This window comes from Pelmatolapia mariae, linkage group LG20, assembly GCF_036321145.2.
Source record: "Pelmatolapia mariae isolate MD_Pm_ZW linkage group LG20, Pm_UMD_F_2, whole genome shotgun sequence".
Taxonomy (NCBI): Eukaryota; Metazoa; Chordata; class Actinopteri; order Cichliformes; family Cichlidae; genus Pelmatolapia; species Pelmatolapia mariae.
In genome coordinates this window covers 34,491,673-34,503,183 of record NC_086244.1, presented here as the reverse complement: position 1 = coordinate 34,503,183, position 11,511 = coordinate 34,491,673, and the positions used below count along the sequence as shown (strand labels likewise).

At 43.3% G+C, this 11,511-nt stretch overlaps 1 long non-coding RNA gene across 3 annotated transcripts; it reads right to left on the bottom strand.

Moving 5' to 3' along the window:
* Positions 1 to 814: 814 nt before the first annotated feature.
* Positions 815 to 7,926, bottom strand: LOC134618155 (uncharacterized). 3 transcript variants are annotated; one of them, XR_010091814.1, is made up of 9 exons: positions 7,814 to 7,926; positions 7,490 to 7,552; positions 5,687 to 5,812; positions 5,462 to 5,580; positions 5,198 to 5,295; positions 4,647 to 4,755; positions 3,831 to 3,897; positions 1,145 to 1,337; positions 815 to 970 (listed from the first exon to the last, which is right to left on the bottom strand). It is a non-coding gene; the product is annotated as an uncharacterized LOC134618155 (long non-coding RNA). The 3 variants fall into 3 exon arrangements; XR_010573361.1 differs by lacking the exons at positions 7,490 to 7,552; positions 7,814 to 7,926 and adding an exon at positions 7,203 to 7,473 and having other exon boundaries at positions 816 to 970; XR_010091813.2 differs by lacking the exons at positions 5,687 to 5,812; positions 7,490 to 7,552; positions 7,814 to 7,926 and adding an exon at positions 7,203 to 7,469 and having other exon boundaries at positions 820 to 970.
* Positions 7,927 to 11,511: the final 3,585 nt, after the last annotated feature.

The following is an 11,511-nucleotide window of genomic DNA, read 5'->3' as shown; positions in this document are numbered from 1 at the left end:
GACAGCTGAACACGAGTACTTCACTTCAGAGATTTCAGCCGACGCTGGTGTGACAGCGAGGGGAGTCATGGGACTACATCGTAATCTGTCCTGCGGGCCATTTAAAAGCAGCTTTGCTGGCTAACCACTGCCGTCAAAGCAAAAAAACTAAAGAAACATTGCACCTTCATTCTTTTTTCCTTACGTCCTTCTAACCTTTTCACTGTGTTTTCTTTGCGTCTTGACAACAAGAGTGTAAAGTTAATAGCAGTAAATGTCAAGGCTTCTGATTCTCAGTGAGATAGAGCAAGCTAGAGGAGCAGAGAGGAATGTGTTAAATGAGGGTTAACTAACACACTGATCCCAGAACACACCCGATGTACAAATCAAGTTTTCTCCTTAGTTCGTTTTCATCCTCCTAGTCCTCCTCCTCCTCATCTCCTTGTAACCTTGTTTTTATTCCTTGGGATGAAAGAGCAAAAAGGGGCCCAAATCTACTCCTGCAGGAACAATTGGTCATTGTTTGTTTTTTTAAACTGCTGAGATATGAAGCGATCCTCGCTTGTTTGTCTCTAGTTAGTCTGCAGTTTTAATGTTAACACAAATGCATGAGTATTTTACTGACTCACTAACTGACACTGGCACTATTGGGGGTTTAGAGGCGGCGTATGTACACAGATTGAGGAGGATCTACGTATGACGTGGACGACAGTGGAACCGCTCCGCCCGCTCAGTTCTTCGTCAAGGCGCTGCGCCGCCTCGCCAGCTTAGATCTGCGGGGAGAGTTTTATGTTGTGAGGAGAAGGGAATGTTTTTGAAGGGTGCAGAAGCTGCACGTTTGACTGTGGTGTGAGAGGAGCGTGTGTGTGTACCTTATCCTTCCTGCTAGCAGAGGACTAAAAGCGTACAGCCATTCGTTCATGTCTTTCTCGTTGTTGGCCTGCAGGAGGATGCCTCGATGTTTTGTGTACACTGCAAATGTGTTGGGCATCTGAAAAGAAAACATCACATTATATTCATGTTCATTCAAATGATAAATCCCAGTCCATTTGCCATTTCATCATTCAATGTGTCCAAAATTGGCCAACGTGCACCAAAACCATTTGAATGAATCTCATTAAAAACAAACGTGTTACATCGAGCCTTTCTCTATCCTGCCTCAAACCTTAAGCATGGCCTGCTGGTCTTTGCTGTATTCCACCTGTGCTGTGGAGAGGTTGACGGCGCCTCGCTCCACGGGGTCCTTGTCGCTGTTGTAGATGAAGACGTAGGGCCGGCGAACAACCACAAAATGCTTCACCTATGAGTTAGAGCGAGGCTCCACGAAGCTTAGAAAACCCTTCTTGGACACAACAGATCTGAAAAGAAGAGATTTGATTCATTTATTTTTTTTTTTTAAGAGAGTGCTTGTTTTTCTGAGGAAGAAGCAGAGTTGGTTTGTTTCCAGCTGAAATCATCCAGGTTCAGGAATTTGAATCGATCCACATCATTTCTGCTTGAACTAGAGAACATGAGTGTCGAGTATAGAGTATACGAGTATAGACAGAAAGAGGAAAAGTTAGTTTAACAGCATTATTTTTTATGAAGTCCTACTTGGTGCTAACATTACAGGGTGTCTGTTTACAGCAGTGTGTCATGTTGCTAAAAAAAAAAGTGAGTGACGTGAGCAGAGTTCTGACATATCAGGAAGTGAACACAGTGACTGAAGCGGTGTTCACATTCATCCTTGAATCATGACAAAACGTGAGGAATCGCACTGAGGTGAGACCTTGACAACAGATAAATCAGGAGCCACAGAGTGTCAAGTGTCAGCCGACACCAATCGGGACAATGATAAGAGAGAAATTCATTTACAGACACGTGAAAAAGCAGTCTAAGGTTCTGGATCTAGATTATTATAACACATCATTATTTAATTAAAACAACCCAAAATGCACAAATGACTATAACCAAGTACATGTGACCTGTGAGTACCTGTGATTCAGCAGCTGATGGAACCAACTTTAGCAGCAAAAACTTGAGGTAATCGTTTTTTGTTAGTGTTTCACAGCAGTGTGGACGGATTTGTGGCCCATTTGTCTTTACAATGTTTCTTCGGTTCATTGAAGTTTGCAGATATTTATTCATTCACAGCTTTCTTAACGTTCAATCATGTTGAAGTCTCAACTTTGAGCCACTGCAGCATCACTCTGTTGTTGCTTTGCTGCTGCGCTCTGGAGTCACTGACCCAACGATGATCTCATTTGACTCTAGAGTACTTCATGGCTCACTCAGTGACCTAGACACTTTGCAGGTTCTTTGGCAGCAAAAAAAGCCCAAATAATCATCACGATTTATTCATAACACACGTGAAAAGACCCAGGAAAACCGAGTTAACGATAAAAACGATAACAAAATAACGCTGAAAACTGATAAAAACCCTGAAAACCATACATTTCACACCTGAGCCTCAACTCTTGCGGCCCGGTACCAAACGACTCACGGACCGGTACCGGTCCGAGGCCCGGGGGTTGGGGACCGCTGATCTAGTGCATTTGATTAGCACTTGGCTAATACTGACCCTCTTAACTAATTATGGAAATAGTCTTGGATGTACTTAGTTTTTTAAACATCTGAATTTCGGCTCAGTGTTTGTTAAATAAATAATGACGTGGTATAACGTGTTATGTGTTGTTCATCTGAGGTTGCATTTACCTCATATTAAGACCTACTAAGGACCTGATTTATTTTTAATTATGTCCTAAAACATAAAACCTGAGAGCTCACATAACTGCATATGCTCAGAATATATACAGCACACATGGATACAAATGACTGCCTTGCAGCAGCAATCTTAAGACCATCACTATGAGCTCTATACAAGGTTACACTGTTCCTGTTATTAACAGCAGGGGGCACAATCAGCCACAGACTGAGAGCCAGATATGCTCTGCTGGTGCCTCATTGGCCTCATTGTTCCTGAGGTAAGACTCTATAGTGAGAAACAGCTGAGGGGGAAAACATTGATCTGGACACGTCTGAGTGTTACAGAGGATATACATAGCACTGTGGTTCAGTGTCACACAATCACAAACAAATACAGAAAAGTAGTAAAAAGGGTGTTGCCTCCAAATATTGCTTTTACTGGTTTGGAGCTTAGGAGGCTTAATATCGACAGGCATGAATGAAGACAGATCAGAACAGCTGTTTGATCACAGCATCCAGTACCAACACAATCATCCACACTCAAGAGCCCTGTTGGCTTCAGAGTCAGCAGCTGAATGTCTAAAATATGAAATGTAATTTTTTGGTCCATCAGCTACAGCTACAGCATGAACTGCTTAAAGTGAGAAGCAGCCTAAAGCCCGACAGATTCATCTTTCCAGACTGAAAATATCTCGCTGCCCTTCTCGTGGATGAGGGTCACCCTTGATCCTGCAGCAAACATAACAGGAGCTCAGGATCACAGTGAGCACAGCTAGAGCAACATTACGCTTTAAAAGAAGATATTAAACTGTGTACAAAGGAAGCAGTTACCACTGTGTGAGTAAGCGGGCGATCGTGGCTCAAGAGTTGGGAGTTCGCCTTGTAAACCGGTTCGAGCCCCGGCCCGGACAGTCTCGGTAGTTGTATCCTTGGGCAAGACACTTCACCCTTGTCTGACTACTGGTTGTGGTCAGAGGGCCCGGTGGCGCCAGTGTCCGGCAGCCTCGCCTCTGTCAGTGCACCCCAGGGGGGCTGTAGCTTGCCATCACCAGTGCGTGAATGTGAACTGGATGTGTAAAGCGCTTTGGGGTCCTTAGGGACTAGTAAAGTGCTATACAAATACAGGCCATTTTAATAAGAAAACAACATGTGCACCAATCCTGTACCTGGTGCAGCAGGTAGGTACCATGGCAGGGCAGGCCTCCACTGTGATCCACGATGGCTGGGATGCACCTGTGCATGGAGGGAGGAGGAGACACAGCATCCCAACTTATAATATTCTTCATGGAGATCATTTTTATGGTTCCTTTAAAGCTTGTGCGTGAATATAACACTCCAGGTGGATACTGTGAGATTATTATGCTATCATATGTTACCTTATATCTGTAATCAAAGTAGTTGAATTAGGATACAGCTGTAGGACATATATTATCTTTTAGTTTAGACTGTGTGCTGTGTGAGTAGTCAAGTTCCCATCATACATTTGGGTTAGAAGAATATAATCATTACGTAGTTCATTAGATAAGTGTGCACCACTCTGTATCCTTGATCTGCTGTGAATGTGTTACACTGTTTCTTGACATATTATACTGCTGAATCATGAAGAGAATGTTGTGTGCAGAAGACCTTGTGTCTACGTTTAGGAGAGACAGACTACATTCCATACCCCCACCGTCTTTAGAGAATGAAGACAGGGAGCCGAGGTCATAACTTAGGCGCCGTAAGAGAGAAAACATGTGAATGTTTAGGCTTTTACAAATAGGTGGGGGCCACTAGGGGCTATAAAAGGCTGAGTAACCCGTCACCATTTTGAGACATGCTGTGACCCTCTTCAAGCATCTCTCCCGTCCGGACGTTTCTTATGCTCTGATGTGTTGAATTGTATGGAAATAAAGTATTGTTGATTGAGCATATATACACTGAGTATTGTCCCTCCTTCAGCCCAAAGATTAAAACAACTGGGAGTTTTTAACAATACTCACTCTCCAGTGGGCTCCAACTCGCTGATCTCAAACCAGACCAGCAGGTCGTACTTGCTGACACACTGACCCAGGTTGGATTTGGTGATGGTGTTCAACTTGGTGGCTGGAACTGACACACACACACACACTCACACACACACACACACACACACACACAGAAGCTCAATGTTATCAAGCTGAAAATTTTCTGAATTGAAGAGAAGATGAATAAAAGTGAGGAGTATTTACTACATGCTTTGGGTGACTGAATGGAGGATGGATAGGTGACGTGAAAACACTACTGACCCTTTATACTGAGCCAGTAGCTCACACACTTCTATTAAATCTGTCTATAGAGCCAGTAATCACAGAGGATAGATACTGGAAGCAAACTGAAATGTTAGGAGGAACTAAATCACAGATTACAACACCAGTGGCAGCACCCTGCTGTCTCACACATCAAGATCACGGTCCTGTTGAAACGGGCTAATCGCTAAAGCTCACAGTTGCATTCGTCTATACTCAATATGATCGAAAGGAATGTTATTACACTTGAAAACTGCTCTACTCACGTCTTCATTGGTGTGAATGACATGTCATTGATCCTGAAGCTGTCTCCTCAGGACAGTTTCTAAGCAACGGATGGGAATAGGATAGTATTTCCTGGATGCTGTTGGAGGAATGTTGACTTAATAAAAATACCTTTTATTTATATATGCATATAAAATTAGCCAATGTGATTAGAATACAATCGTTTACACATTTCTAACAAAATCTGCTGCATTAAATATGAATTATCACTGCATGACTGGATCTGCTGTTTGACCCCCACCAACCTGTTCACGTCCTGGCCATGGAGGTGCAGCGGGTGCTGCTGGTAGTGGCTGAACACTTCAAACACGACGGGCTTGCTCTTGATGTTCTCAATAAAAGACTCTGTAACTTCGACAGAAATCTGCTCCAACAGATAAAAATAAAGGGTTTGACAAACTGAGTTAGAATAAAATCGTTGAAGCACAGTTAGTGTGTGTGTAGGTGCAGATGTGTGTGTGTGCACTCACATTCTGGACGTGGTAAAAGCCCAGAGGAGCTCCTTTGCCAGTGTTTTTCAGAGGCTCGGTGGAAAAAGCCTCATTGTGACGGTGCAAGAAACTGAGGGGTTCATTCTGGTTCATCACAATGGTGATCTAGGAGTTAAGATCAGGGCTCAAAGCAAGCCACTCTGCTTCTATGCCAGACACATTCAATCATGTCTTTATGGACCATGTTTGTGCATTAGGTCACAGTCGTGTTGGAAGGGAAAAACACCCTCCCTAAACTGTTCTCACAGTGTTTTAAGCACAGACTGGTCCAAAACGTCTTGGTAACCTGAAGCGTTAAGATTTCCTTTCACTGGAACCGCAAGACCCAGGCCAAAGTCAGAGGAGAAATAAATGAATACTATTAAAAACCAACTACCTCACTGACAGACCACAGTACGTCAAGCTGAAGGACGTCACGTCTGACACTGTGGTCAGCAGCACAGGAGCACCACAGGGAACTGTGCTGTCCCCTCTTCTCTCCACCCTGTACACCTCTGATGTCTGCTACAACTCTGAATCTCAGATGTTTGTGGACGACACAGTCATCATGGGGTGTATCTAGGACAGGGGTAGGCAACTCCAGGCCTCGAGTGCCAGTGTCCTGCAGGTTTTAGATCACACCCTGGGTTAACACACCTGAATCAAATGATTAGTTCATTACCAGGCCTCTGGAGAACTTCAAGAAATGCTGAGGAGCCATTTAGCCCTTTAAATCAGCTGTGATGGATCATGGACACATCTAAAACCTCCAGGACACCGGCACTCGAGGCCTGGAGTTGCCTACCCCTCATCTAGGATGACCAGGAAGAGGAGTACAGGAGTCTGGTGAGAAACTTTGTTACATGGAGTCACACAAACCACCTGCAACTCAACACTTCAAAGACCAAGGAACTGGTTGTGGACTTCGGGAGGTCCAGACCAGGTCCACTGACAGTTCAGATAGAGAGAGAGGAGGTGGAGGTGGTCAACAAGTACTATAAAAATGGAGGCAACTTTGCCTGTGGTAGAATGTATACAATGTATGAAAAAATCTTTACTGCAGATACTAATTTAATAATACTAATTTTGTGTTGTAAGATTTATGAGTTTCATGCTTTCATAGTGGTACTTGGGAGAGCTTGACATTTTTCTCAGGTGGTGTGCACTGTAAAAAGTTTGAGAAACACTGATAAGGGGGTCTGTATGCGGCAGTCATACACACAACTGGACAGTCCAAAAGTTGGCCTACCTATTACTGGCTGAGGTTTTAGTAGAGTTGTGGCTGAACCACATAAAAATATATCATTCATTTTAATCTCCCCAATCAATGATAATGTTATGTTGGAATGTTGTTAAAGAGGGTCAAAAATGTTTCAACCCAGTTTGTTTTGCAGATAGCAGCTTTAATATAGGGAGGACACAACTTCCAGACTGTATGAGTAAAATCAGGTTTTTTCTCTTCGTCAGTTTCATAGTTTCTCTTTTGCCTGTCACTGTTCCCTGTCTGTTTTCTTACCTGGTTCTTCCTGACCTTGTACTTTCTCCTCACGTTCCCCTCTTTCCTCTCTCCCTCTTTGGACTGACAATCATACACAAATAGATTGTATTCAATTAGATGAAAAAATTACATTCATGTGAAAAAAAAAATTATTAAGATCACTAACGAAAAGTCCTCTCTCAGTGTACTTTCAACCAAAAGGCAAATAACCAAACCACATGAACATCTAATAAAAGATATAAAATATTGAAACACTGATCCAACATTATCCTTTATTGATGGATCATTTGTTCTTACACTTTTACCTGAATGTGGCTCCTGTTTTTGAAAAAGCCTTCCTTATATCCATTATGAACCTGGCTGTCTCTCTGTACACAAACACACACACACAACAGGAGTTATAAGGTTAATGGGCATTCAGTCAGTTAGCTAGTTAGTATCCATTTCAAACAGGACAGTGGTAACAACGGCAGGCTACGGACAATTTTAAGTTTTAGATTTTAAATAGGCTGTATACATTTCAGTGGGAGCAACAGGACGGTCAAATGTCGCAGAATTTACTACAGAGTAGGACGGATTGTAGGGTAGCAAACATCATTGGAAAACACGTTTTCAGCACTGCAGGTTACCTGGGTGTAAGGTTTTTCAGCTAAAAAGAAACACGACTCCTATCTAACTACATAAAGAGTAACTGAAGGTTAAATGCTGCTAATATGTCCTGTTTTAATCCAGCCAATCCACCTCCGCTCCGCTGCGTCTCAGCTACCATCGCTGTGGCAGCAACGACCCTAGAGCCAGAGTGGGGGCGAGCTGGAACAAACCATTTTGGGAGGGGGGAGGGGTTCTCTATACTTTTGTTGTTCAAATGTTCCGTCTCAACCAAGTACTGTATGCTTTTTATATTTTTAGTAGTGTGTCACACAAACAGCAAATATTGTCAAAAAAAAAAAAAAAAGAAGTAAGAAATCTTTGGGGGTGCTTTGATTCATTTTGGGGGAGCTGAAGCACCCCCAGAAATGGGCTAAAATCGCCCCTGCGTAGGAGCATGTTTATAGAACTTAAATATACCAAATATGTCCCGATTCTTCCGGCTTGCGCAGGTGGCGCAGAAGTATACTGCCAGGCTACTAGCTCGTGTGTGACACCTGAGGTCGCTGGTTCGAATCCACGCTGTCCCTCAGCAGCTAGTGGGCTTCTGGGCTGCGCTTAAAGAACCGGAGCCCCTCACTCTTTTGCCCTTTTCTTTTCCTTTTTCTTTGCGCAAAGGCGGCCTGCCCGCCATCTTTCTCTCTTTCAAATAATGACACTTGCTCTTTCTTTCCTCTTCTCTCTTCTCAGCAAAACACTGCCACAATCAGCTCTCTCAGCTGCTCAACAGCCCATCTCAATCTGCTCTCTCACCTCCCAACAAATGCTTCTAACTCACTCAATTTACGCTCTGTACACACAATCTATTCATCAAAACTTAGCTATTTTGGGGGGCTTTCTCAAAATCTTACTGTTATTATTGTAGGACTTGCTCACAAACTCTTTGTTTCCTCACAAAATGGACACAAATCACTTGCATCTGCACTCTGTCCCTCAGCAGCTACATACACACCCGCCGTTCCGACTCGGCCTTGGAGATCAGCATACCAAGGCGTTTGGAAAAGTCTAACAGTCTAAACACAGTTTGCTATCAGGGGAGAGATTGTTTGCTATGTTCAGCTCCAGCCTCCAGACCGCAGCTGGCGCCGATATGGTAGCCGCATGAAATAACGGTGGTGTTCTTTCTTTAGCGCGAACCACTGCATGTCAATTTTACAGTCGTCTAAGGTCCATCACTGGTCTCTCACCACCAGTGTTCACGACAGCCGCGAGCCTCTCCCAGATGTTGTCAGATGTTGTCAGAGTCTCAGTACTCACAGCAGCCGCAAGCTTCTCCAAGATGTCATCCGTGCTGCATCTAATGAGTGTGAGGTTATTATACTGTCATATGTTACATTATACTTTTAATCAAAGAATGGTTGAATCATGATACTGCTGTAGGCCACATTACACTTATACTTATTATAGATGGTGTAATCATTATGTAGTTTAGTTTGCATTATACTCCTGACTTAGAAGAAGGTGACAACTATAAGATTTATTAGACTGATTTGTATTACATTATACTGCTGATTTACTGTGAATGAGTTACACTGTTTTATGACATTCCATCCTGCTGATTTATAAAGAGAATACTGTTTGCAGACAATCGTGGCCTTGCTTTTCTGATTGTTGGTTTTATGGCTAGGTGGGGGCCACCAGAGGATATAAGAGTTTGAGTAACAGTCTGACATTTTGAGATCTGCTGTGACCCTCTTCATGCACATCTCCCATCCGGATGGTTAATGCTCAAAAGTGTTTGTATGGAATAATAATAATAATTGTATGGAATAAAGGGCACGGGGGCTCTCCCGAACCCAGGCTTCTCGTGGAGAAGAGGGCGTCAATTGCATTCAGGGACCGGTTGATCAAATCCGTAATTCTTCTTTTAGGTGTTTGAGAACAGACTGTAAGACTCTTCCAGTGTAAAGGGAGACAAGTAGACAAGACTAGACAGAGGCACGAGAAAGCCAAGCAGGAAAGATAAGGGAGAGGGAGAAAGTGTGACCGCCTTCATCAAGAGCCAAACGAGACACAGTTCTGCTCTCTAGGCGAACCAGCCCTTGTCCACCTTCCTCTTTGGGCAAAAAAAGTGCAGCCTGGGGTAACCAGTGTCGGTTATCCCCCCCCAAAAAAATTGATCCTATCAACAACAAAATCATACTACGACACACACTAATAAACTACATTCACTATGACCTCAATACCTAATACACAGTCCAATATTTCTACAGTGTACTGTTATGAAAACAACAGAATGATGATGAGACACTGTGGTAAAGTTTTAGAGGTTTATTTGCAGATAGTTATGAATACAGGATAAACACTGTGGGCTCCAGGAGACGGGGCAGAGGTAGTGAAGGTTGTCTGAAGGCACACTCAGACACTGTCACAGAAGGTTGCGGAGATCCGTAACGTTGAAACGTCTGCACAGAAACAGAGAGTGAGCAAAGGCAAGAACTGATGGAAAATGTGACATGACTGTGGCATGATACCTTGGTAATGCAATGATCTGGTTGTTTAGAAGCCAGCATGAAGACCTCATGAGGAACAGGCGAGTAATCAGCTGATTGTTGACAAGTGACCGAGGGACAGGAAGGTGGAGGAGCATCCCCTAAAAAAGACAAGCACACGGACAACAACACAGGCATACACCGAAAGAGGAGAGAGAGAAAGAAGCAGGCCAGCAAAAGAGGGCAAGGGAACGATGACGTCTACAGAGACCCATTTTCATTTGGTACATCGTGTTACCAGATGTCAGTTTGTGATGTTAGATCCCAACTTGTCAGTCAAGAAACCTTTTTCCAAAGATATCAGCACAAACCAAAATCACTGTGCGGATTAAAAACAGTAAATTGTCGAAGTTTGTGACGGATCATCCCATTTTCTGTTTGTAATCTGATTAAATCAGATGTATAGCACTGCCTGCATTTGTGAGTAGTGTCTCACTGTTGTTCAGTGGGTGCAGCCGTGTTGGGAGAGGGTCGCCATGGCTATAAGCCAGGGCAGCTTCCGGGATGATGGTTCTGGCTCCTATTTGTTTTTACTTACAGGTGATGACGTGAGGGGAGCCGCGGTGGTATCGAGCGACGGACTCCAGTGCAGAATGCGAACTGGGCTGGGATGTGATGGGCCCAGTGGACGGACGAGACTGGGACAGGAGGCTCCTCGTCTGCCTGGCACGAGGCTGGCCTGGACCCCGCTCAGCAAGAGGAATTTCTGTCCAGCTCAAGAACACACAAGGAATATTCGTCCTGGGTTGTGGGACTGGGTGGGATTTTTGTGCACGAAGAGAATTGTATTTTGACCAGTTTTAGAATAATCTTATCTAGTCTCGGTGGCAATTTTAGCATATTGAGAATATTTTATTGTATAATTTATTTCTTAGTATCTGGTTTGTCTTATTCCTGCTGTCCACCTGGTGGAATAAACAGTTTCTGATCAGACAATCACTTCTGTGTTATAATGTTAACTGAAGTTTCTCAGGTCAGATGACCAATAGATGATAAGAAATATACTCTTAGCAATTATTAGAGTTGAAAAGTACTTTGCAAGTCAAAGTACTAAATCGGGTTAGGTTGAGGCTTAATCCTTCACCTTAAATGGTTCAGATTGTCTCTAAATGGATGAATGAAACAATACTTTCCTGTCAAAAACAATATTTTAGTCAGGGCTAGCAGAAAGTTTCATATATATCATG